Below are 27,609 nucleotides of genomic sequence, written 5' to 3'. Positions count from 1 at the left end.
ACTGAATATAAGCCATATTCTCGCTCAGTCATATCTGACTTTTGCGACCTCATGGACTGTAGCCCTCCAGGCTTCTCTGTCCATGGGATTCTCCAGGCAAGAATACTGGAATGGGTTGCCATGCCCTCCTCCAGGGGATCTTCCCAAGCCAGGAATTGAACCCAGATCTCCCACATTGCAGGTGTATTCTTTACCAGCTGAGCCACCAGGGAAGCTCATGAGAGTCTAACAGCTGCTAAAAATGAAAGACTCTAAGTTTACTTTTAGGAAGTTTAGAATCTACTAGGGACATTAGAGCAAATAACTGCCCCCACCCAAACTGAGTTTTATAATAACAAAGACCAAAGTCTGACCACCTGCTTTTTTCCTAAGAATACATTCACATTGCCCTCTCAGTGACTCAACCCTAAGCAACATGTTCCACTAGGCACGTTATTTCAGTAATTGACAATTATGGCCAGGCACTGTGCTTTTGTTCAGTCACTAAATTGTGTCCAACTCTTTGTGACTCCATGGACTATAGCACGCCAGGCTTCTTTGTCCTCCACTATCCCCCAAAGTCTGCTCAAACTCATGTCCATTGAGTCGGTGATGCTATCCAATCCTCTGTCGCCCGCTTAGCCTCCTACCCTCAATCCTTCCCAGCACTGGGGTCTTTTCCAATGAGTCAGCTCTTCGCATCAGGTGGCCAAAGTATAGGAGCTTCAGCTTCAGCATCAGTCCCTCCAATGAATATTCAGGGTTAATTCCTTTAAGATTGACTGGTTTGATCTCCTTGCAGTCCAAGGGACTCTCAAGAGTCTTTTCCACCACCATAATTTGAAAGCATCAGTTCTTTAGCACTCAGCCTTCTTTATGGTCCAACTCTCAAATGCATATATGACTACTGGAAAAACCGTAGCTTTGACTATTTGGACCTTCGTCAGCAAAGTGATGTCTCCACTTTTTAATACGCTGTCTAGGTTTGTCATAGCTTTCCTTCCATGGAACATGCATCTTTTTTTTTTTTTTTTTTCATGGCTGCAGTTACCTCTGCAGTGATTTGGAGCCCTAGAACATAAAATCTGTCACTGCTTCCACTTTTTCCCCCTTCTACTTGCCATGAAGTAATGGGACCAGATGCCACGATCTTAGTGTTTTTAATGCTGAGTTTCAAGCCAGCTTTTTCACTCTACTCTTTCACCCTCACCAAGAGGCTCTTTAGTTCCTCCTTGCTTTCTCGCATTAGAGTGGTATCATCTGCATATCTGAGGTTGCTGATTACAATTAAATGAGTTAATGCAAATGAAACACTGGCCAGGCACTGTATTAGTGCTTTATTTGCATTAACTCATTTAATCCAAAACAGAACCCAGTAAGGAAGTTCTGATTATCATACTTTATCACAATATCCATGGTTAGATATGCCGTTACATTATATACCACCAAGAAAGCAAAAAAAAAAGTTACCAATTAAATCATGACATTCCACCAGCTCTAAGAGTCAACCTGACTTCGAGTAGTTATCTGTACTGCTTAGACACAATTAATGATGGATATACATGTCATTTTTCAGGTGAGAAAATCAGAATGCAAACAGGTAAATTTTTTTGTGTTAAGTCACTTAGGTAAAAAGTGGCAAAACAGTCTGACTTGAGAGTCCGTGACCCTAAATACTGAGTTTCACTGCATATAACAGAAAACTGGGAGTAACATAATGGATTTACTAAGAAACACAAAGGTTTTGGCTGCAGGCACAAACGGTAGGAAGCAAAGTCATAGGCAATATAGAAGCTGCCTCAAAGAAGTCTTTTTCTTCCTGTATTCTGTGATTCATTCTATACAAGCCCCTGTTATTTCAATGGTATTTGGGCTATTCATACCTCCCTTTTATTGCATTATAATCATGAGTTGAGAGAGATCAACCAAAAGAAAGAGAGCAAGTCCAATCCATAAGTATGTGTTAATTCAGAACACATTGGGGAAATAGTAACAAGTACCATATACGCAGGACTTCTACATAGCGGCCATGGATATATGGATATATACAAGACTAGAATCTAATATTTTAAGTGGTGAGGCATGTATTTATATATTTATATTCTGTAATAAGGTATAAATTTATAAATCACATATTTTAATGCATTTAGGATTCTCTTTGCAAAAGGCCTTTGGGAACAGAATATTAATATAGGGAGTATCTGACTTAGCTTACTACCTGCAAAGAAGAATAAACTGCAAAGCTGTGAACTGCCTAAGGGCCAAGACTGTATGTTATCCTAGCACTTAGCACAGTAACTTCCACAAGTCAATAAGGTGTTTTCTTTTCCCTGAAGCAAATTCATGACTTTTAACACTTTCATCATAAAAGCAAACTCTTTGTTCATTTGGCAAGTCGCTGTGTTTTGGTAAAAGATTGCTATCTATATCACACACAGTGTGTTGGCTGAGTGTGCCTTCTTGACATGAAAGGCAGGATTTCAGGATTTCCAGTGTAAGTGTGAAACTGAAGTACATTTTCAATTGTTCATGACTCCAATGGGCCAGAAAAAGAAAGAACCTGTACATATTCCAGACAGCCTTAGCAATCAAAGCATACTTAGATCCACAGTTTGTAAACTTCCTGAGATAGAAGAACAAGAAATAGGACTTTGCAATTTATGGATCTTTTCTATTGACCCTCCTTTGGTCATTAATAACCATGTCTCTTGCAGTGAAGTTTGAAGTTATTTTATGAGATCTACTTTGGATGAGACCAAGGCCACCCTAGATCATATGTTTTGGCTTATCCAGTCCTAAAGAATTTGAACCCAAAATGAAACCTCATTGCCTTACATCATGTTCAAACTGAATTTTCCTTTCTAACGCCAGAATGTATTTCATTCTAATTGCAGTTATTTTGTCCTATCTCATCCCCTATAATCAAAGTATCATTTTAAAATGTTAAGAAACTATAGATGTCAAGAGTAATTGGAAATGAAACAAAATGTAACAATTTGTTCTTTCATGAGTTAGTCTCCATATCAAAATATAAACGAAAAAGGGATTTTATATCTGGCATCGTCTAACATAATGCTAAGCAAAGAACTGGACTGAGAGAAGAAAAGTGGCAAAGGGCAGAAGGGAAAAATTAAAAGTCTGTGTAGAACAATGATTGTTTACTTTAAATGCAAGGGATATTCTTTTGAAGTGAATATTGTGCTAAGTGTTAAGCCAAAACCAAAATTATATGAATGGAAAGAAAGTAAAGGCTTTGAGTCCCCGATGGATTTTTTAAATTCCTGTGGAAAGTTTGATGGGCTGTCTTTCTTCTTATAAATAAACTATTGTGGTTTCAAGACATGTGTTGCGTCTTGGTTTATTTAATTCTGAATAGCAGAAAGAAAGAGTCACTTGGTGGGTAATACACAATATATTAGCATTCAAAGTAAATACAACAGATCATGTTTAAATTTAAAAGGGTCTGCCTCAGAATAAAAGCCAAAAGCTAATATTAAAAAGGGCATTGTGGTTGTGAAGAAAATCCAGTCTCCATAAATATAATTTAAGCTAAATTATGGCAAGAGAAATGTTGCTCACTGGGCAGAAGAACTCAGCCTAGCCTAGTCAGTTTGATTTAAAAATCATCCAACATTTGCTCCATTATTTGAGAAGGTAAAATTATTTGGTTGTTTGAATTTCATCTAATTTATAAATTTCAAAATTTTCCTCACAGTTTCACTGTCTCATATCAATGCAACATGTAATAAAATTGCCTAAGGAACAGGCATAATATAAGAATTGTTTTCAATTTAGAAAAACATTTTGATTTTTAAACTTACAGAGTCTTTATTTTAATTCTAAATGAACCTCTGGAGAAGGGAAAGGCTACCCACTCCAGTATTCTGGCCTGGAGAATCCCATGGGCTCTATAGTCCATGGGATCGCAAAGAGTAGGACGCGACTGAGCAATTTTCACTTTATGCCAATGGCCCTTGGAAATATAGATATTTCAGAAAATTTTTCAGTAATCTTAGTTTGATATCACCTAACCAATATATTTTAAATCAGATAGGAAATGTTCAAAATTACAAAAAAAAAAAAAAAAAAGAAATCTGTGGAAAGAAACAAGAGGGGATTTCAAATCCTAGGGGGGAAAATAACATTTAACTAATTGATCCCAAGAAAATTACATTCCAAATTTATACCAATTTTGAAAACCTCAGAGAATCAATCTTTATGCAATGCAGAATCTAGAAATCTCCACTGAATTATAATAAAGTGCTTCTCTTCTTTATCTATTTTTCCTTTATTGGGGTCATAGCCCTCTATTCACTATAATATTTGGTGGGGGGTTGTACACAGAGATTGACTGGAAAAAACAGGAGAGAAAAATTTCTAGGCCACCATCCAATCATTTTAAGTTTCTTTGGATTAAAAGATACAACATTTATATTTATAACTAATTTATAGCAACTATCTTGCATAATCATATCAGCATTTTTTCTGCTTTCTCCACTTTATAAGGTACATAAACTGAAGGCAATTTGCCCCATATAAGAAATCATTCATTTTATCTTCGTATGAGTTTGAAATTACAGTCTTTCAATATCTGCTAGTGTTGGAAATTCAACATATCCATGTCCACAATATGTCAACTTACATTTTCATTCCATTTTTACCTGTTCGCTCCGGTAGGAATTTCCCAAAAGTGTGCTCAGAAGACCACCTCCATCAGAATTAATGGGGCACATTTGGAAAATGCAGATTTGGGGGTTCAAGCCCAATCTTGCCATGTCAGAACCCCAGCAGATGGGATCTGGAAATCAACCTGTTTTACAAGTTTCCTGGATGATTCTTGTAGGTATTCCATTTTGAGAATCACTTATATAACATATATTCAGGGGTAATTGAAAATGAGAGGATGAAGGTAAACAAAAGCTAATTTTATGAATATGTATAACAAACCAAGAAAGGCCTATATAAAAATAATTCAAAGTAGTGGTGAGAGCAAAAATTTGGGCTAATGGATGCAAAACTTGAGTTCAGATAAGAGACAGATAGTTAAATAGATAGACACTTACGTATACAAATAGAAAGACAGACACTCCTGATCCATCAGTGCCAGCAGACACCTAAGGAAAAAGCAGATGTATTATTTATATAAACGAATGCATTCCCTCTTCCAATGACTTGCTTATATAGTATGCACATTATTTTCATTTTCATTATCCAATTGCCAGTATTTTGCAGACATTGTGGGATCTTGTTATAAAAACTGTTAATTTTATTAAGGCAAACTTTCCTGTGTTATATGTAATGATTTGAGTACTGAATTCTAAGCTTTAGTGTATAATATAGAGGTTTATTGGGCTGCCCCATGAACAGGTTTTTTTAAAATACTGTATGAAATAAAATCACTCCCTAAATATCCCTGATCTAAAAACTCAATAGCTGAACATCTCTCAAATTATAATGAGCTCAACTAACTAATGAAGCTCAACTCACCACATTACTAGGTTTAAGAAGGAATGTTAATAATAAAATTATACCTTTGCTTTTGCACATAGTTAGCAAACAACTTAATAATTTCATTCAAAATACCATTATAGTTCAAGCTATATTTGACAATAATTTTTCACCAAGCAATATTTAAATTGATATGCCACCTAACATATCTTCAAAAAACATTTTTGGATGAACTAATTAGTTAAATGATTGGCTAGGAAACCCATACAGCACTTCATGCAAATTTAACCTTTACCATTTAAGGGAGGTAAAAAGTTATTAGAAATTGTACTAATTTAACTCTGAAAAGGAAATACTCTAATCATCGCTTTTAATAGTATGCATTAATATAATTTAACAGTCTTCAGAGATTTCATGGCAACTATTTATTTTTTTTCACGTCACTACTTATCTCTGTCTCAAGATTACCAATACTCTGATTCTAAAACAAGATATAGTTTGGCTGCAGAGGCAACGAGATCCCGAAGATGCAGGCTCTAGTGGCACACTGCTTGTGCTGGAATCTCACCTCCCCACTTCACTGTGGGTTCTAGAGAAAACTAGCCTATCTTGGCCCCGTTGCCTTTTAGTAAAATGCAAATAATGGTGATAATAGCAACTGTCTTTTAAGATTGAATGAGATAATTCACCCCTACTGAATCACACATCTCCAGCAACTGTTGGTTATTATTGAAATTTTTAACCAATTTTTATTTTCATCATGGCTTACTTTTCTCCTTGCTTACTTTAAAAATAATTTGATGTGAAATTTAAAATATATTTGTAGTAATATACTGCTTTAAACTGTTATACCAGGAAGCAACAGTTAGAACTGGACATGGAACAATAGACTGGTTGCAAATAGGAAAAGGAGTACGTCAAGGCTGTATATTGTCACCCTGCTTATTTAACTTATATGCAGAGTACATCATGAGAAATGCTGGGCTGGAGGAAGCACAAGCTGGAATCAAGATTGCTGGGAGAAATATCAATAACCTCAGATATGCAGATGACACCACCCTTATGGCAGAAAGCAAAGAGGAACTAAAAAGCCTCTTGAAAGTGAAAGAGAAGAGTGAAAAAGTTGGCTTAACGCTCAACATTCAGAAAACAAAGATCATGGCATCTGGTCCCATCATTTCATGGCAAATAGATGGGGAAACAGTGGAAACAGTGTCAGACTTTATTTTGAGGGGGGGCTCCAAAATCACTGCAGATGGTGATTGCAGCCATGAAATTAAAAGACGCTTACTCCTTGGAAGAAAAGTTATGACCAACCTAGATAGCATATTCAAAAGCAGAGACATTACTTTGCCAACAAAGGTCCATCTAGTCAAGGCTATGGTTTTTCCAGTGGTCATGTATGGATTTGAGAGTTGGACTATAAAGAAAGCTGAGCACTGAAGAATTGATGCTTTTGAACTGTGGTGTTGGAGAAGACTCGAGAGTCCCTTGGACTGCAAGGAGATCCAACCAGTCCATTCTGAAGGAGATCAGCCCTGGGATTTCTTTGGAAGGAATTTGGCCACCTCATGCAAAGAGCTGACTCACTGGCAAAGACTCTGATGCTGGGAGAGATTGGGGGCAGGAGAAGGGGACGAAAGAGGATGAGATGGCTAGATGGCATCACTGACTCACTGGACGTGAGTCTGAGTGAACTCCAGGAGTTGGTGATGGACAGGGAGGCCTGGCGTGCTGCGATTCATTGGGTTGCAAAGAGTCGGACACGACTGCGTGACTGAACTGAACTGAAACTGTTATACACGTGTATATATGTACACATATGTATATATGTACATGTGTATATATGTATGTTTGTGTGTGCATGTATATACATGAACATATATGTATATACATGCATATATACATGCACATATATGTGTATTGCAATGTAAGACTGCATTTGAATAAAAAGTTCTGTTAAATAACATTTTAAGCCAACATAATATTAGTTGCCCTGTTAGTCGAATGAAAATTTCAAACTGTGCCTAGTTATTTATATATATTATCAAGTATGTATTATAATAGTTCTTTAAATTATACATTCTTATTTTTATTCTCATTTTACAGATGAGGAATGTGAACCTCATATAAGAGAATTTGCCCACAGCCACAAAGGCAGAAAACACCCAAGCCATGATTAAAAACATTTTGATTCCAACATATATGGTTTTTGTATTATGTTATAATGCTTTCCATCACTGTGGGACTTTTAGCAGGTAAGACATTTAAATAACCTGTACTTAGGAAACTTCTTTCCAATGTAGGTAAGCAGTGAACCAGAGCAGTAAAGAGTGTTAAAGAAAACCAGTGGAGAAGATAAGGGACTAAGCTGGTAAATGGCTGGGATCTGCATATTCTGGCCAAACTAACCCTCTACGCTAGGTTGCATTCTAAGATGATTTCGCCCTGGTGTCCATTTCCTTAAATGACTGCTGTCCACAGCTTCTTAAATCCATGCAGTAGCCATCCTGGAGAAGAATGCCTGAAATGAAACAGCTGCAAGGGTTCAGATGCCCTGTCAATCTCACGTGTCATTTTCCATCAAAGCCTTCTTAGCCCGACAAGCAGTTCTGTGGTATTCTTAGTTAGGGCCTACTTAGTCGGCTCAAACACTGTGACCTTTCTTTTTATGGCAACCTATTCAAAGGACTTCATTTGCCCAGTATCTCTCATTCACACTGCTGGTCTACAACCCCTTATTTCACACATCTCCTTAGGAGAGATGTTCTTTGAATTGTGTTCGACAAATTAGCATCATTTTCTTCTCTCATTTTTAAAAATGACTGATAAAAACCTATCTCACCAACAGTAGGTCCTCATGACAAGCTATTTTCAAGGCCCATCCAGAGAGAAGTTTGAATTACTATGGTTGATGCCCTGAGTAAGTTAGAATTATGTTGTGTTGCTTAGGAATACATAGTTGGCTCTAGCCTAGGGATCTCAGAAACTCCCTGTACTTGGTTAAGTGTCTTTCTACCATTTCTGATTTAGTTTTTTTTTTGTTTTTTTTTGGTTTTTTTTTTACTGCCTACCACAGGAAACTAAAATTGCAGCAATTTCCAGGGTCAGATGGGGAGAGAAGTCCTGGATGAAATTTAGACAGAACCACACACTTCCCTTCCCCAAACCCCCCAAGATGTGGCCCCTGGAAAAGGCCTTTCATAAAAAGAACCTATCAGTTAAACGTCTCCTTTGTGGGCAGATCTGGCTCCGGCTAAGTCTAAGGTGTATAAAGAGAGTGGAAGTTTTTACAGCAATTGCCCAAAATTGTGTTTTAATTTCCATACACACATTTGGAATCTTGCGTTATTTTTAGTTTTTGCCATCACTGTTCAAACAAAGCAGCAGGTTAAACTCTTTCCTCTCCAATCACATGAAAACCTCCCATAACAAAAGTCCAGAGCTATTTTTTTAGACCAAGCAAATACAGACAAGCAGACCTTAGAGCTCCTCTTGTCTTTTGTCTCAGCTTCAGTCTAAACTACGACAAGTCTTTCTGGAGAAATAAAAAATTATAATTCTTAAAATGAGTCTTTAAGAGACCTAATAAGCAACCATTCTGCCTACAGTTGTTCTAAAGTGCATGAAGAATAATCTATAAAATACAAGACACAAGGTACCATGTCCTTCTGAACTGTTTCATTTTTCGGACAGTTCCTGGAGATGTGTATTCTGACAGCTTGTTTTGCAATAATAACCATAAGGACTACTTCAGTCCTTTAATTGCATCACCAGCAAATATGTATTAAATGTGTACTATATACTGAGCCTTAGAGTGAGTTAGGAAAACAGTGTCTTTGTCCAGACCTGGCCTTCAATGAGTCACAGCCCAGAAGGGAGATCAAACTATAAACAAATCATTACAACACAATGTGGGAAGTGTTGATATGTATATGTGTGTGAAGTGCCATAAGAACACTGAAGAATGAGCAATTTGCCATGCAGGAAATTAAAAAAAAAAAAAAAAAAAAGCAATTAAGAAACACTTTACCAAAGAGGTGGTATTTTAAGCTGAGTTGTTTGAACAAAATCAGTCAGAGTATCTCAGAAGATAAACAGGCAAAGACCTAAAGAGAATAAAACACATATTACATCTGGACAATCAAAAGCAGTTTATGTTAGATTTCAAGATGAAATTTTTAAAGTAGAAGAGAGACAAGGTTTCCTGACAACTTCTGAGGAATTTGATCATTAACCTGGAAGCAATGGGGAACCTTTGAAAACCTGTATTAAGTATACTCAAATAAGAGACACATATTAGCAAGTCAGTGCAGCAGCACAGATAGGAAAACAGAAGGACCCAAAGTAAGCCAGTAGGAACCAGACAAGGGGACAAAACCAGGAACAATCGAGGAAAAATAAGCAGAAGCCTTCAACGCCTGAATTGTTGAAGAGGCTGAGAGAGGAAAAAAAAAAAAAAAAAAGGAATCAGAGATAATTTCAATAACTTCAGAAGAGGCGTTTAGCTGCAAGTGATAAGACACCCAGTTCAAAACAGTCCAATAAACAACAATCTCATACCAGTAAACTGTGCAGAGGTTGGAAGAGTCACAGTTTCATCAGGACAGACCTGATTATCTATGACTCTCTTGCACGGTTCACCTCCACCTGGCAGGCTCTTTGCTAGGTTGGCCCTCCACGTGGCGGGGAGAGGACTGCCAATCCTGCCTGAGCCTCACACTTTCTGGTTAACACACAGGAGGGAGAGTCAGTATCTCTTCCAACCTGAGCTTTGTTATCCTTAGACCGGCTTTAGGTCTCTGCCCACCCTGGATCAGTATTCGTGGCAGTAAGAAAGTCGTTTGCTAATTACTTAGGCGAAGGTTTCCAGAAGCAATCACTATGTAAGAAAGACAGAATTATCCTAAATTTAGACTTACCTGGTCCCAGCTATGGAGCTGGAAATCATATCAGTTCCATTGAAAACTCATGTCTGCTACATAATTGAATTTAGAGAAGAATATTTGCAATGACCATTAACATGCAAAGTAGAATCATTGTTTACACCCATTACTACGTTAGCAAGTGGGCAAGACTGACTTCTATAAGCAATGCCCAGGCTGAAGAAGTAACTGCTTTATTTCCTGCCTGTTTTTGCAGAATCACACTATTCAGTAATTTGTAGGTTACTACCTGAAATCTGCAGACAACAGGCACTTGGATGTATAATTATATCTTTCTTGAAAATATGTTGGAACATCAACCACAGAATTCTATACATTTGGATAAAGTCTCTATTTCTTCCTAAATACTATCCCTGACTAGTTAGGAATAAATCAACTAACAATCTCCGTTTTAAAGAATGCTCTAATACACGTTCCTAATGCAGGGAATAGGAAGGTAACTCTTCTACTATTTTCTATTTTCTGTTGTTTTTACTTTTTTTTTTTTGGTAAATTTAATCAACTTGTAGGTTTCTATTGGAAATATACTTATCCAGATTAATCTCACTATTGGTTATTACAAGAAAACTATGAATTGGTTTGAAATTAAATGCATTGCCTTAGAAATTGAAAATATGTTAACTTCAAAATATTAATTTTTTCAACCAAAGAAAGTAGCAAAAAGTCTTGCTTAACTGAATTTTAATATTTCCTTTGCTATCTGATGAAGATTACACATTTTGTATTGTGTAAAGGATGGAACATAGTTTAAAATGTGATTTATTTTACTTTGGAATTTAATAGCACCTGCTTTGTTTTCACTGAAATCCATTAAAGTATCTTCTCTTAGTTAAGCCATACACTTTCTTAAAGAGAGCTGAATATCATGAGCTTAGCTGGATGCCATTATGAAAAGAAAGAATATTTCACCATATATTGTGTATTGCATTATATTGAATGTGAATTGATTACAAAACCATCAAATTGATACCAATGTTTAGTGTCATAAATATAGCTGCAGATTGGTGTTTAATAGTCATCTTGACACAGTAGTCTAGTGTCTACATTGTTAAACTTATCTGCAGAGCATTTTCAGTTGTACAAAACTACAGGGATTTCAGTCTCTGGTGCATTTTAAGAATGCCCCAAATGATACCACTGTCTAAACATCAACCTGTCAAGATGAAATGACAGCTGGGACAACTGCAGAAAAAGTATCTGCTCCAAGGACTTCTGCAGCGTTCTTGACCACACCTTTCTTCTCAATGCATCCTTTCTGTGGTTTCCACGGCTCTATTCTTGTGTACTTTTATGATTTTCCTCCCAGTTCCCTGTATGCTTTCATTCTCTTTAATTGCCTCTTTTTCCTCACTGCAGAACTTAAATATTGCTGTTCCCCAAGCCCTTGTATAACAGTTTTTGCTCTTCATTAATACCTATCTACCAGTTGCTACATTCTAAGATATGTTCCAGGCAAGATACCTGATACAAGGGAAAAAGTGCAAAGTAAGTGCACATCAGACCAGACTGTGCTCTAGATGAGCTTGTAATGTGGTTCAGTCAAATAGATAATCAGGTTCATCCAAGTTCCTTCCTGTATCAGGACATTTACATTTATCTTCTCACCTGAGTGGTATAAAGTGCTGTACCTGAAGACTGCATTTATTACATTGTTGTGACATCTTTGGAACACATACAATAAAATCTAGTCCTGAATTTCCCTATTACTCGACAGATTCAGTTATGTCTGACCCATTCCTACTGTGTGGGGATTTTTTTCAGAAAATTATGCTGAGCCAAGCAAAACAGCATTGTACCATATACCTTAAGTAATCTGATTAAAAGTCTAAATGCCTAACCAGTTTTACTGATGCAGAATTTGTACTGGGAAAATAATAGAGACACTTAATATAAACAACTCTGAAATGGAGCATTTAAAAAAATCCTTTTCTCCTCCTCAACTCAGACAAAAAGCCACACCAGAAGTTAAAGCAAAACATCCTGATTAGATTAGCACCAGCTTCACTGGTGGCCAGCAACTGACTCCCTAACAGGGTGGGGCAAGAAAAGAAAGTTACTTGTTCTTTTCTAGGGCTGACTGCCTGCAACAGCCTTTATTTGGGCAGTAGCCTGAAGCAACCCATCCTTTATTGGAACCATGACTGAGGCAGGTTTATTGTTTTTCTTTGTGGAACCCCAAAGGACATAATGTTTATTGTTCATTTCCTCTACATAGTGACTGTCTATCCAACCTAAGTAATGTAGAGTCCAAACTTGGGTTTGGCAACCTCTAGCCTCCAGGCTAAATCCCATAGGGATAGTACTAGTGAATGCCAGGCCTGGCTTCAAGTTTTAAAATTCTCTTGGCCAAATCTCATAACATACATGGTTTAACCAGATGTCGGGAGTTAGTCCCAGAGACCCAATCCTTCTCCAGACTGGGGGGAAAAAAAAAATACAACCACAACTCTCCTACTCTTCCTGATGTCCTTGAAGGTCCTGCCCTCAACATGTTGGCATTCTATCAAGAATTCTGTACTGGGCATCCTTATAAGTTATATGTTGCCCAAGGACAATGACTTTGTCTTACTTGTATCAAGTGATCTAGAAGTATACGTGGACTTGACTTTTGTTCCCAGTGGACACTACGGCACCACCCAGCGTGCCACTAGAATGTGCCTTCTCTATTTCTTGAGTCTTGTCATACGATATGTTGAATAAAATGCAATGGCCAACTTCATGAGAGCACTTACTGCTATTTTTACATGATGAATAAATTAATGAAAATGTTGTTAACTACACACAATTCACATAAGTCATATAAACCTCTCAATGACCCTTTGAGCCATAAAGTATCAATGGGAAGGGAATACCGGTAGGATCATCTAAACTTCACTGTCTCTCAAATTTCTGAGCTTTTCTCTTAACCTTCTACCCCATGCTAACTCCCAGCTTTTAGCCAACACTGAAGTTGGCCTATTCAGGCAATGGAGAATGAGAAAGTCAGATCATGAACATGATCTATCTTTGTGCCAACGCTGCAGAATCACCCCAGTGGCCAAGCCGAGGAATGTGAGTCCCTAGTACCATCCCATGTGTCTGGCTCCAGGCCCCAAAATACCATTGGCAACAAGCATCCAGTTGGCAACTGTATCTTTCAGACTTGCTCATAAACACACACCTATATATACACCCACATATCACATTTCCTTGCCCAATGAGGTAAGGATGCCTTTTTTGTCTTGAGTTTCTAGTAATAACCCTAAACTATGGTGGGCTAAAATGTCATCCGGCTTATGCTCATATCCACAAGTGCTTTCTTAAGAGGTTTCCTGACACCATGGCTTCCAATGTCGGTATTTTTAAATCCGCTTGCACATTAAAACTCCCATACCTCTGGTATCAAAAGCAAGCGATCAGATGAAACAGAAACATACTCTGCCCATGAACAAGGAGACTGTTAGCTTGTTTCAGTGTCAAAATGTCATCTGTGCTGGTATATATTTTTTTTAATTCTCTGAAAAAAATATGTTTCTCTTCATCTGTTAAAAATTTAAAGTGAACTGAAAACTCTTTGGGAATGCAACCCCTGTGTGATTGACAGTGACAAGCACACATACCTTGAAAGCTCCACTGTAATGTTTATACTTAATAAAAACAAATACTGTGGCATCTGAGAGTAGCCTAGTCAGCCATGCAGCTTTCTACCTGGCATCTTGTAAATTAATCTGGGTGTTTATGCTGTAGATCATTCATGATGAACATATTGCTATAGCAACATGCATTTCTTCCATTTTTTTTTCCTGCTAATTACACTAACATCACCATCAGCTACTAAATCTTTGAATTACTAATGAATGTATGTGAAAAGCAATGTCTTGATAACACTTTCAGTATGTCCTTCTCTACAAACTAAGGAAAGAAAAGATGCATATATTTTCAAATTTTGGTTAAAATTTGTCAATATAAGGTTAATCTATACTCAAATCTGAACATGTTAAAGAATTTGGGAAGTGTCTGTTTAGAGCAACATGTATTTCAAAGAGGAAGACCATGGTATCCTACATAGATTTCTTTCCTCCCATGTCCATTACCACGCTATCTTTGTTTGTACCTATATTACATTAACATTTGACCACAAGGAAGTTTTATTTAAACCTATGAACAACTCAGGCTCCTATATTTCTAAGTAGCTCAACCAACGTATATCACAAACATCAAATCTATTTAAATTAAGCTTTTAGTTGAGCACCTAATAAAAGATTGTAGAGAATTTAGTTGCTATGCAGCATGTAGGTAGACGCTTCTATAAAATTCATATTCATCAACACTAAGGATAAAGAAGGACCAGTTAAGGTAATGCCCTGACCCATTAAATCATTTCTTTTAAAAACTATTGATGTATAATTGACTTCCAGTATTATATTAGCTTCAGATTAGAACACAGTAATTCAGTGTTGTCTGTTTGCCCTGCACAGCTTTCAGGAGCCTAGTTCCATGACCAGGGATTGAACCTGAGCTGTTACAGTGAAAGCATGGAGTCCTAACACCATGATTCTCCTAACACCGTGATATTTTTATACATTACAAAACGATTATTAGGAAAAGTCTAGTTACCATACAAAGTTATTGCAATATCATTGACTATGTTCCTTATGCTATATATTTATTTTATAACTAGAAGTTTATATATCTTAATCCCTTTCCGTTACTTTACCCATTCCCCCAACCCACAGCTTGAAAAGGCTCTATTAAGTATTCAGCTCAGTTGCGTATTGAGTAGTTTGGAAAGTTCTTTATGTGGTCACACAAACAGATATTTCCTAGTCATCTACTGATTAAATTACTAGTGCTTATTCCAAATATGTCTAAATGTAGTCAAGTTGTTTAGGCCAAAAGCCTGTCTCATCATTAGTAAAGCTGAAAATTTCTGAGATGATTCAACAAGTGTGAAAATAGAGGTTTCACCGATTCAACACATATTTGAATGTCAGAAACAAATGAGGAACAAAGGTGGGAGAAAGACAGCTGGATTCCCCTAGCTAAATAAACTACTTCAATAAAACTTAATGATATCTGCTGACTGTTTCAGCCAGATGGACCCCCACACAACTTCCTCTTTCAGGTTTTCCCATCTATTCTAAGTTAACTAGTAGTGAAAGGCTATCAAAAAGGTAAGAAAGGAATTGATCCACTGGGGCTTTAATATGCTACCCAATACCCTAAGTCCAAAGTTGTTTGTCCAAAGCTTAAGAATTTTGACGTATTATTGAACAGATTTCACTGTGAGAATCATGAATATATGAAACTACTTCCGAGTCTTTCAATGTTCATGTGTAGGAATAAGGATAAAATATTTCTCATGCAGCAATAAAAAAAATACAAGAAATTAACCATAAAAGGAATGAATCATGAAGACCAAAGCAATTACCATTTATTTGCTGAGGTCAGTATCATCATTTCTCTTGCTATTTATTCCAGCGTCACTAATTTAAATGTCGAAAAATCTGAAATGATGAGTTCATCCAACATGTGTCTCCTTCAGCAAAACTGTGTTCTAGCTGTGCTCACTGGATTCTGTAATACCTACATTTTTCTACCAAGAGTAGGGAGAAGAATCTAGAAAAGATTTCCATCTAGTCATCGAAAATTCAATGAGTGATATTTTGGGAAATGTGGGTTCAGGAGAAACCACTGAAGCTAACATGAAGGGATCAGTGAGTCTCAGCTGTTTTCCTCTGCAAGAGAATGGAGGATTCACAATCAGTTCATTGGTGATAGGGTTACTGTGCCTTCACGATGGGCCCACACCAGCCTTCAGGATTTCTTCTGTCAGGACACAAAGAAGTGGTGTGAATGTGAGTGGATTTGATGGAAGTTATTTGAGGGTAAATAATACAAGATGGCAGGCCATTATTTTTATTACTTGACACTAAATTCATGATGTATATATATGGAGGTAATTTCTCAAAGGGAAGGCTAGAAGCACTGCTCATTGACCCATCTATCGGTCTTCACGGGAAAAAAAAAAATCCAACTCCACCACTGGAATGCAATTTAGAAGACATAACTATAAAGCTGACTCTCAAAAATGTGGTGAAAAAAAAGATGTGTTTGTACAAATACACGGAAGTGTGTAGGAGAATATGCGACAAAAACAGATACCATTTAGGTGGAATTAAGAAATAAACAGGTAGGTTTTCAATGTCTTCCTTATACACCTATTATTTAGCCTCTGAGAACAAGGATGAGTTCCTCTTTTAACAAAGGAGTCTTCTACTTCATGAGAAAGGACATTAAAAGTAGAAATGAACTATTTCCTCTTTTACTTCTCATGTATCAGGAATTTTCCACTTCGTAAGTGAGACACATGCCTGAAACTTTTTATCAAAGGAAAAGTACTTACAAAGCTTACAGAAAAAGACTTTTAAAAAAAATTGTAAAAAGGAAACCGCTTCCTAGCTGAGACCACAAATGGCAAGTTGCAGCTGAGCATGATTTTTAATACTTAGTTAAAAGGCCCTGATATTAGCAGTTGTATTATACAAGAGTTAACAAATCCTTAATTAGATCAGAGTTTGCAACAAAGTCCAACTGCATTATCCCAGTAGTTCAGCTCCTTATGTATATATTATGTCTATCTGATTCAATTAGACCTCCAACATAATCAATATAGAAAAGACTAAAACAATTGGCTTCCTTTTCACACTCTCAAAGTTTATCAGAGAGTAGCTTAGAAATAAATCTTTATTCTCCATAATTTGGGTTGTATGGGCTGCCAGTACCCAAGAGGTTTCCAACATGGTTCGTATAATAGTTATCACTGTGTAATTTAAGTTCATTCATACTCATTCTGCGGTTTCAGGAGGCGGGAACCTAATCCTAAATGCTCTTTTAAGAATAGTAAATGAGAAAACACATTTTCAACTTTGTGAGGCAATAAGAATTATTACAAAAATTAGAAAATTATCAAAATCTGCTGTTTTGGTTTTTTTTTAAAGAAAAGCAGAAACTAGCCTTGCCAGTTATCTTCTTTACTGAATCTAACTATGGTCTGACTGAACCAGGATTTTTTGTTGTTATTGCTCTGTGTTTTGGCCAAAAAGCCACATGCCTCAGATTTGCTTTTACCATATAAGCAAATACAATTGTTCAAATATTTAAATATGAATAAAACCTCATTAAGTTTCCGTACAGAAAACCACTGTCCCTTTCTAATAAAAAAGGCAAAAACCCAAGGATGCCTTATTTGGAGACTGCCTGAAAAGTGCCTTCCAAAACGTGATTTGAATTCACATCAGAGGAAGCTCCTAACACGCCAACTTTTGTCAGCTAACATCTTCTTTGCACCAACCACATATTAGTGAAAGAAGCAGTGCAATCTTATGCCAGAATACTATGCTGTACAAGGAGCAGCAGCTGAGGAATCAGAAGACTCCAACTAAACTAACAAGTGCCTTGCTGAGCTCAGGCAAAGCCCTTCACCCACCAGAGAAGTTAAAGTGTTTCCCCACTGGTCAGATGCAGACAGCTTTCCTTACTAATCACAAGGAATTACCAGAGGGCTCAAACAAGATAAAAATATTAGCATATTTCCTCTTCCTCTTCCCTATTCAGAATTATTTACTAAAATTCATAATGGGTTATTGTAATTTAACCTAATTATATATGCCTATTTCTCACTATATTATTCATTCTTTCAGTGCATAAGTATTGTGCCTTTTTTCTTTATAATCCAATTACTGTAGATCACAATGGAACAAAATAGAAAGCCCAGAGATAAATCCACATACATATGGACACCTTATCTTTGACAAAGGAGGCAAGAATATACAATGGAGCAAAGACAATCTCTTTAATAAGTGGTGCTGGGAAAACTGGTCAACCACTTGTAAAAGAATGAAACTAGATCACTTTCTAACACCGCACACAAAAATAAACTCAAAATGGATTAAAGATCTAAATGTAAGATCAGAAACTATAACACTCCTAGAGGAGAACATAGGCAAAACACTCTCAGACATAAATCACAGCAGGATCCTCTATGATCCACCTCCCAGAATTCTGGAAATAAAAGCAAAAATAAACAAATGGGATCTAATTAAAATTAAAAGCTTCTGCACAACAAAGGAAACTATAAGCAAGGTGAAAAGACAGCCTTCAGAATGGGAGAAAATAATAGCAAATGAAGCAACTGACAAACAACTAATCTCAAAAATATACAAGCAACTTCTGCAGCTCAACTCCAGAAAAATAAACGACCCAATCAAAAAATGGGCCAAAGAACTAAATAGACATTTCTCCAAAGAAGACATACGGATGGCTAACAAACACATGAAAAGATGCTCAACATCACTCATTATTAGAGAAATGCAAATCAAAACCACAATGAGGTACCACTTCACACCAGTCAGAATGGCTGCGATCCAAAAATCTGCAAGCAATAAATGCTGGAGAGGGTGTGGAGAAAAGGGAACCCTCCTACACTGTTGGTGGGAATGCAAACTAGTACAGCCACTATGGAGAACAGGGTGGAGAGTCCTTAAAAAATTGCAAATAGAACTACCTTATGACCCAGCAATCCCACTTCTGGGCATACACACCGAGGAAACCAGAATTGAAAGAGACACATGTACCCCAATGTTCATCGCAGCACTGTTTATAATAGCCAGGACATGGAAACAACCTAGATGTCCATCAGCAGATGAATGGATAAGAAAGCTGTGGTACATATACACAATGGAGTATTACTCAGCCATTAAAAAGAATTCATTTGAATCAGTTCTGATGAGATGGATGAAACTGGAGCCGATTATACAGAGTGAAGTAAGCCAGAAAGAAAAACACCAATACAGTATACTAACACATATATATGGAATTTAGGAAGATGGCAATGACGACCCTGCATGCAAGACAGGGAAAGAGACACAGATGTGTATAACGGACTTTTGGACTCAGAGGGAGAGGGAGAGAGTGGGATGATTTGGGAGAATGACATTCTAACATGTATACTATCATGTGAATTGAATCGCCAGTCTATGTCTGACGCAGGATGCAGCATGCTTGGGGCTGGTGCATGGGGATGACCCAGAAAGATGTTATGGGGAGGGGAGGTGGGAGGGGGGTTCATGTTTGGGAATGCATGTAAGAATTAAAGATTTTAAAATTTAACAAATAAAAAACTAAAATTTAAAAAAAAAAAGTAAAGCAGCATATGAATGCAAAGTTGTTTTGTATGAGATTGCATCAGTTTTGACAAAGGGAGCAAGTCTTCGAATGAAAATCTCTCTATTAGGTAGTCATACTCTGAACTGATGGAATCCGCCTTTCTCTCTGAATTCAGTACTATGACCAAGGCCATAATCTACTCGGCCCTGGCTTCCTTATGAACAAGTTCCTAGTTTTGTCAGTTTATATTTCCTATCACTCACATTAGATGAAATGCATTCCATGATGGAAGTATGTGTTAAAAGGAATGCAAGTAAACCGAATAAAAATGATTATCAAACTAGAGACTTTCTAAATAAGGTCCCCCCGTGCACCCACAAGATCACTACATATGAAGGACAGTCTGCACAAATATGAACTCTTCCTTTTCAAACAAACAAGAAAAAACCCACATTTACAACAAATGTTAAAAAAATAGTCTTTTTTTCTTTATGTATGAAAAGAAATCTACTTCAAAGGCAGTATAGCTCCCTATATTCTAACACTGCATATACATTAATAGTGATTTCTTTTGCTTCTTTTAAAGAATAATAAAAATTATTTTCTTAGCTGTGTAAAAATTCCAAAAGCTACAGACCTCACATCTACTCACATATACATATATACTTATATTAAAAGTTTCTGGATCACTCAAATAGTACATAAAAAATATCATAGCAGAAGACCAAGACAAAGTAAACAGTCAATGGATGTGGATAAAATTATCCCTTTCAGTAGTAAAGAAAATTCCCCCAGCAAAACTGAGTGTTCTTTACATAAAATTTAATAAAATAATTTTCATACCACCAATACCTGACACAGTCAGCAGTCAACAAATATGAAACAAATATTTTAAAAAATCAATACAGTGACTGAGATATATGTTTAACGAAAACACAAGGCTTTGTTTCCAGTTTCACTGCTTAATCTTTAATATAAAGTTCTAATTTAGCATTCAAGGTTGTTCATTTCCCTTCTTATCTGTTTTGTGTGATCTAATATTTGTCCTATTTCATCACCATTTTGCAGGTGTGAAATTAAAGAAAGAGAATTCAGATGACTTGAATAGAATCAAATCGTAAATCCACGACAGAACTGCCAGTGCACGAGTTCAGTGTCAATCTTCATTACCACTTCAGACCACAGTGTTGTTCCATTCACTCCCCTAGTAAGTCTCACACCGCTGAAAATATATTTATATTAAATGTATATTTACATTAAATATATACTTATATATATGTATATGCGAGACTTTAGAAGTGGTACACTAATTTTGATGGGAGGAAACACACATTTCAATATACTGCATAGAATTATTATTGAGTCTCTGATAAAGGGTCATTTGTACTTTTTAAAGGGCCATTTTTAAAAGAAACTTCTAGATTTAATATTGAAAACTGGAATATGGACGATAATATATTATTTTATAAAAGCTATTTGTTTGGGACTTCTGAGAAAACTCCACGCATGACTAATTTAGAGTCACTGGCATTCCTTGCTGCTTTACACAAAGGCTAACAGAGTGAAGAGTTACTGGAAAGCCAATCAGGTGAGGTGGGTTCCCAGGTGGAACAGTAGGTAAGGAATTCACCTGTCCATCGAGGGTACGTAATAGACATGGGTCCGATCCCTTGGCCGGGAAGATCCTCTGGAACAGGAAGTGAGCACTGACTCTAGTATTCTTGCCTGGAAAATTCCATGAACAGTGGAGCCTGGTGGGTCCATGGGGTCGCAATTACATAAATATCCAAAAATCTAAGTAGAAGTGTTCTAAACTTTCTGCCACCAAGGATATCAATATTTAAATATTCTCCATCAAGGGATCTATATTTTGAGAGAGCTACTTTATGGCACAAATTATACTAAATCAGTTAATTATGAGTTGTCTTACGGTACTAAGTTGACAAAAACAAAGACTCTAATTATTCTCCATAGCTTTAGCAAGGGTAAATAGAGATTTCCTCTGAGGTGTACTGACACAGGGAAAAGGCTCATCCTGAGATCTCTGAGGTTTCATACCATGAACTGTCACACTGGGGAGCCCAGTTTTGCCTCTACCCCACAGCGTCCAGAGCTCCCTTCTGTTCTGAATACTAATGACATCAAGAGCCATTGCTGAACTCACCTATTATTTACTTTTCGGTACTTAGTCCATCAGGAATTCCTGAGAAATCTACCTCCCTGGTACATCTCCAGTTTTTCTATTTCCCTGTTTTCTCTGCCACCTTTTTCTGTTCAAAGCACTATCACCATTTTCATGGGCCATGTAACAGCCGCCAACCAGGGCTCCCTGCCTCCATCTTCCTCTCCCTAAAACTCATTTTTATCACAGAGAATGTGGAGCTTTCTCTTTAATGTGTCAATCGTATCTTGCTGCTCATGTGTTTAAAGTTCTTTTAGTGATTTCTCATGACATTTATTTTTGTGGCTGTCTTTGTGGCAAGTTATTTTCTTTTTATTGAAGTATAGCTGATTTGCAATGTTGTGTTAATTGCTGCACAGCAAAGTGATTCAGTCATATACATGTATACACATATACACACACACATACACATCTCCCTTCAGATTCTTTCCCATTATGATTTATCACAGGATACCGAATACAGCTTCCTGAGAGATACACAACCTTGTTGCTCATCCATTCTATATATAATAGTTTGGATGTAATGTTAGAAAACTATAGGAACTTGGTCTCCGTGGGTCATACTGTCTCTAAGCCGGACCTGGACGCTTTTCTGGAGCAAATGAAGATTCCTTGCGACAGGAAGGAAAAGACCGCAGCCATACACTCATTACATTTAAAATAAAACTCAGGCTCCTACAATGACCTACAAGATGTGATAATGATCTGACCCCTTCCTTCTGCTTCAGCTTAACTTTCAAACCACTCCTTCCCTGGATACTGATCATCAGCCTAACTATATTTTCTTACTTTCCTCCAAGAGGTCAAGTGCATTTCTCATACTTGCTGTTGCCTTCACTTAGGGCTCCCTTCTCTGATCATCCCATGACTGGCTCTTTCTTCACTATGCTCATCTTCCTTCAAATGACACCTATTCATAGAGGCCTCCCCTGATGCCTCCATCTGTCAGAATCCTTTCATGTATCTTCTACTCCATTACTTGATTTTATTGTTTATCAGCATTTCACTTATTTCTTTACTTGTCAATATCCCCCACTTAAAATGTAAGCCCTATGACAACAGGGATTGGCACATAGGCATTCATAAACACTCACTGAACAGAGGAATTGATGCCTAAGCTAACCCTTTTAACTGAGCCTATTTGAAAATATATCTGATCTCTCCTACTAGAAGTGTTTATTCATGATGGATGTTCACTTTTGTTCTCTTTTTCCTGCACACAGTAGATAATTCATCAATTCTTTAAGTAAATGAATTTTAAAAATGCATAAATTACTTCAGTTCCATCAGAGACTTCTATTCTAGACACGACACACTCTGGGTTATTACAGGGCATAGAATTCATTAAGTGGAGGATTCAGAAGAAAGATAAGAATCAATTCTTGCCTTCTTGGCTGGAAAAAGGCATGGACACAGTAAACTATAATGTTACAAAATAGGCAGAAATAAATACTACACAAGTGGAGGATGAGAGTTAAGATTAGAGGTGGACTGATTAGTAAAGATAGACTAAGGCATGTTCAAGGATACAATGAAAAAGAAAACTGAAGGCTGAAAAGATTTGAGCAACATCTTAATTTTGCATTAAGTGAGAAACTCCTAAAGAAGAGGAATAAATGATGAATTAGTCCTCTGTTGAGATCCTCTTTGAGGAGGCCTCTCCTTCCTTCAATGTATTGGTTAGGAGATCCCACAGAATCACTTACTTCCCAGCAGAGAATCTATTACATTGAACTGTAATTGCCAGTTTACAAGTTTGATTTTTTCATTGTCTGAAAGTTCTAAAAAGGCAGAATATAGGTATCTTACTCACTATGTTATCCCCAAGTTCCGGCAAAGTACATACATCATGCAAAGGGTTCAACAATGGTTTTTCAAAGAAAAAAATAAAGAAGATAAGGAAGAAGAGAACACAGAGGGAAGGAAAAAGGAAGGAAAAAGAGGAGGAAAAGCAAGCCAGCCTCCTTTCTAATCTGTACCACCCCTGCCCACCCAGCAGTGGGGTGAGCAGCGTCTACTGTACTGCCCACCATTTGAAAATCTGGATATGGTTCACCAAGTGAATGCAGTTGGCAGAATAAACTATTAGCAACACATCAAATACATCATATTCATAGTAACAAAAATAAAGCCAGTGCCAACAGTTATATTTATAGGTTATATCTTTTGCAGGCTTTAACTGAAGAAAGATTTTAAACATTCATCCACATTTCAAAACCATGTATTAGTCATTGATTCAATATATTCTTATACATGTGTTCAATATTTAGGCACTTTACTATTTTTATCTTAATTAAGACTTGTCTTTTTAACTTGCAGCAAGCTAAATCACATGTATTGTCACAGTCAGAATTCTAAACTCTGAACTCCATTTGTTTGTCTGGGTAGGTCCTTCATATAAAAGCCATTCAATAGAGAGGGCATCTGAAAATATAAATGCACATGGTGACTTATTTGAAATTATTCCTATATTTAATACTTGAAACTGAAGAAGGAAATGGTCTGAGAGAAGTTTTGATTCTATCCAGTGTGTGCTACAATCTGATTTTGCAGTAAGACAAGGTCACTCAGAGAAACTAAGGGAGTCTATACAGGAAACTGCCTGCCTTACCCTTTTTCTAACAAGGAGATTGTGCTTTTAGTTCCACCATTTATTTTGGAAGAACATGTACGCCCTGATAAAATGGCTCCTTAGATAACTCAAGAATGGGCAACTGCACTTTTAAACTCAGGTCTATGAAAGACTTCCATTCAGGAAATCAATGACTTCTTCAATATCATATCCATGTTCAGTTATGACATGGACCTGGTTAAGTGAAAACAATCAATGAATAGCTGATACAAATATATAAAACCAATCTACTTATTCTGATATTAACATATTTACTTTTAAGTGATTTCCACTTTCAATTTGGTGTAATGAGAACCACATTGATTGCTGGCCTGCCAATTTAATGTGCTTGTAGCACAAAATTTATCACAAACCTCTAAAGACTTTAAAACAAGAGTAGAGTATTCCTTGCCCTCACAATCAAAATATCACTTCCAAAGAAGACCCAGAATACATTCAGACATACTGAAGTGAGCCTAGGCCATTCAATTTTTAGATCTTGAAAGGTCTTAGTCAGTCTTCTAAGACTTGTACTATACTTTCTGCTTCTTGATAAAATAAGCTAAATCTTAAGTTGTTGACGACTGTTTCTTTGCTTATTGTGTTGGGAAGGAAAGGCAACAGTATGGGCAACAGTGAGCACAGACTTTTGACCCAGAGCTCCCAGTTTTGAGTCTTCGATCTATCACTTACTACACATGCAATCTCAGAAAACTCATTTCCTTCCTCTGAGGGTGTCAGAACCCTCAGTTTATTTCTCAGCACACAGGTAAGAATGCACAGGCTGGTATAACTCAACTGACTGCAGTGAAAATATCTAAGGAGTTATGTGTAGAATGCTACATGAATGCTTGTCATTACATTTCCATAATCTTTAAGAATCATTATTTATTATGGAAAACATTTTAAACATTCCAAAAGCAAAAAAAAGGTAATCGATCGGTCAAAAGCTTTTTGACCAGGTGTTAGGTTATCTGCATGGATCTGGATGCTACCAGATCTAAACAAAGTCAATGCACAGACTCCTCGCACTGAGTATTTTCCTTGACATTGATAAATTCCTTGTCACCAAAGCATACAGAAGATGAATGCATTTGGGCAAAACAAGAGGAGTATAAAAGCACCACCCTTTGCATAGTGGCTAGCAGGCCGTCAATACAATGACTGAATGAGCCTTCTCTGTAGATAAGTTGACGGTCTTTTTGGACAAGGATCTCATTGGAAGAAATCTATCAGTCAATTTCTTCCAAGTTATTTTTTTAATGCAACTTCTTTGACTGTATCTAATAAATAAGAAAGTGAAAGTAACCCAGTCATGTTTGACTCTTTGCAACCACATGGACTATAGAGTCCATGGAAGAATTCTCCAGGCCAGAATACTGGAATGGCTAGCCTCTCCCTTCTCCAGGGGATCTTCCCAACCAGGCATCAAACCCAGGTCTCCCGCATTGCAGGTGAATTCTTTACCAGCTGAGTCACAAAGTCAAAGTGAAGTCACTCAGTCGTGCCCCACTCTTTGCGACCCCGTGGACTGTAGCCCACCAAGCTCCGCTGTCCATGGGGTTCTCCAGGCAAGAGTACTGGAGTGGGTTGCCATTTCCTTCTCCAGGGGATCTTTCTGACCCAGGGATCGAACCCAGGTCTCCTGCATTGCAGGCAGACGCTTTAACCTCTGAGCCACCAGGGAAGCCCTGAGCCACAAGGGAAGCCCAATAAATAAGAAAGGTTTTATATTAATAAGAATGGTTTTACATTAATATCCTACAGTCTCACACCAAGTCAGACTTGGCAATACAATCAGCAAATATGGGGCAAATTTTCCTTCTCTAATTAAGCTTTTGACTTGTGTTAACAACTTCTCTAACCAGTTCAAAGATATAGTAGTATTTCATGAATCTTTAGTCTCCTTTATAACAGCACGAAAAAAAAAAAAATGATGTTTGTGAGATAAATCTTTAAGCATAGCTCCTTCAAGCAGATTTTGGAATTCTCCTAAAATAAAAACATGGAGAGTCATGGAAGATGATTGGGATAGCTAGCAGACCAGAGTTGGCACTAGCGAATGCCAACTAATACAATTTTTATGGAGCAAATATATTCTTTTGCTGTTTTTGAAAATGAATTACAGAAACTGAAATATAATTCCCTTTTTAGGCAATTTTTGTAACTCTAATGGATTTAGAAAAGACAAGAGGACTAAAAGAGCTCTCTGACATCTGGGACTTTCCGACCTTATTATCAGTTCCAGGGTTTGCCACTCTGCTCTTACTGATCATGTGTTTCTTATTTGGTCTGGTGTCTGAGAAATGCCCTTTTCCTACTTAAAAATGAAGTCAGCTACCCTGTCTTCATGGTGCCTCTCCCACCGTTAGTCTCTGCTTTACAGAGCTCTGTCTTACTATCTTACTATGGTTCCAGCAGTTGTATACATTTCTCACTCAGATATTGTTTAAAATGAATAGAGGTTTAGCAGACTGTGGCAATGGGAAAACAGCCTGAAAATTACAGGGGCCAGAGTGGAACAATACTGTATGCTATTTTCATAAAAATACAAATTGCTGAAAACAATTTATAAAACACAAATATATCTTACAGAAGTTCTAACACTGTAATCTTAAATTTTGGCAGTTATGTACACTTCATTATTACTTTAACATTCAATTATATTAATGGTGAGGGATTCCCATATTCATTAGATTCCATATGTAGTTTGAAAGACCTGCATATGAGAAAAACATGGATAAATCCTCCCCAGCTGTTGGCAAGAAGTTCACAATATTATAATGTGTTGGTGATGGTAGTGGTGGTGTCCACAATGGTGGTAGTGGTGAGTAATTTTTGGTTTTGCTTTTTTCATTTAATATGAATTTGTACCATAATTGGATGGAAAACTGAATTCCAAACATATGTCTTCTTTATAGACTAAAAAACTTTTTAGCTCTCTTTATAAATATATAATTATGTAAACAAACCATAGTTATCTTTAATCTGAAAACTGAATTTAAATATAGTAAATACCAAAATATAACTATACCCATAAGAAATATTAAAAATCTTTATGTCTTTGCAAAGCAAGCCATAGACACAAAGTGATCATAAATTTATGACATATTTTATATTTCATGTATTTTCCACATCAACATCAACAAAATTATAAAGAAAATAAAGCTTCAGACATATTATTTGTCTTCAAAAAATATGTTTTAGTAAACGGATACAATGTGATATGACTGAATGACTCCCTGGAAAGAACTGAAACTCAAAGAAATGAAGTGACACTAGAGATGGCACAGTAA

This window comes from Ovis aries, chromosome 5 (genome assembly GCF_016772045.2).
Source record: "Ovis aries strain OAR_USU_Benz2616 breed Rambouillet chromosome 5, ARS-UI_Ramb_v3.0, whole genome shotgun sequence".
In the NCBI taxonomy this organism is placed as follows: Eukaryota; Metazoa; Chordata; class Mammalia; order Artiodactyla; family Bovidae; genus Ovis; species Ovis aries.
The sequence above is the reverse complement of the archived record's forward strand: the minus strand, read 5'-3'. Positions refer to the sequence as shown.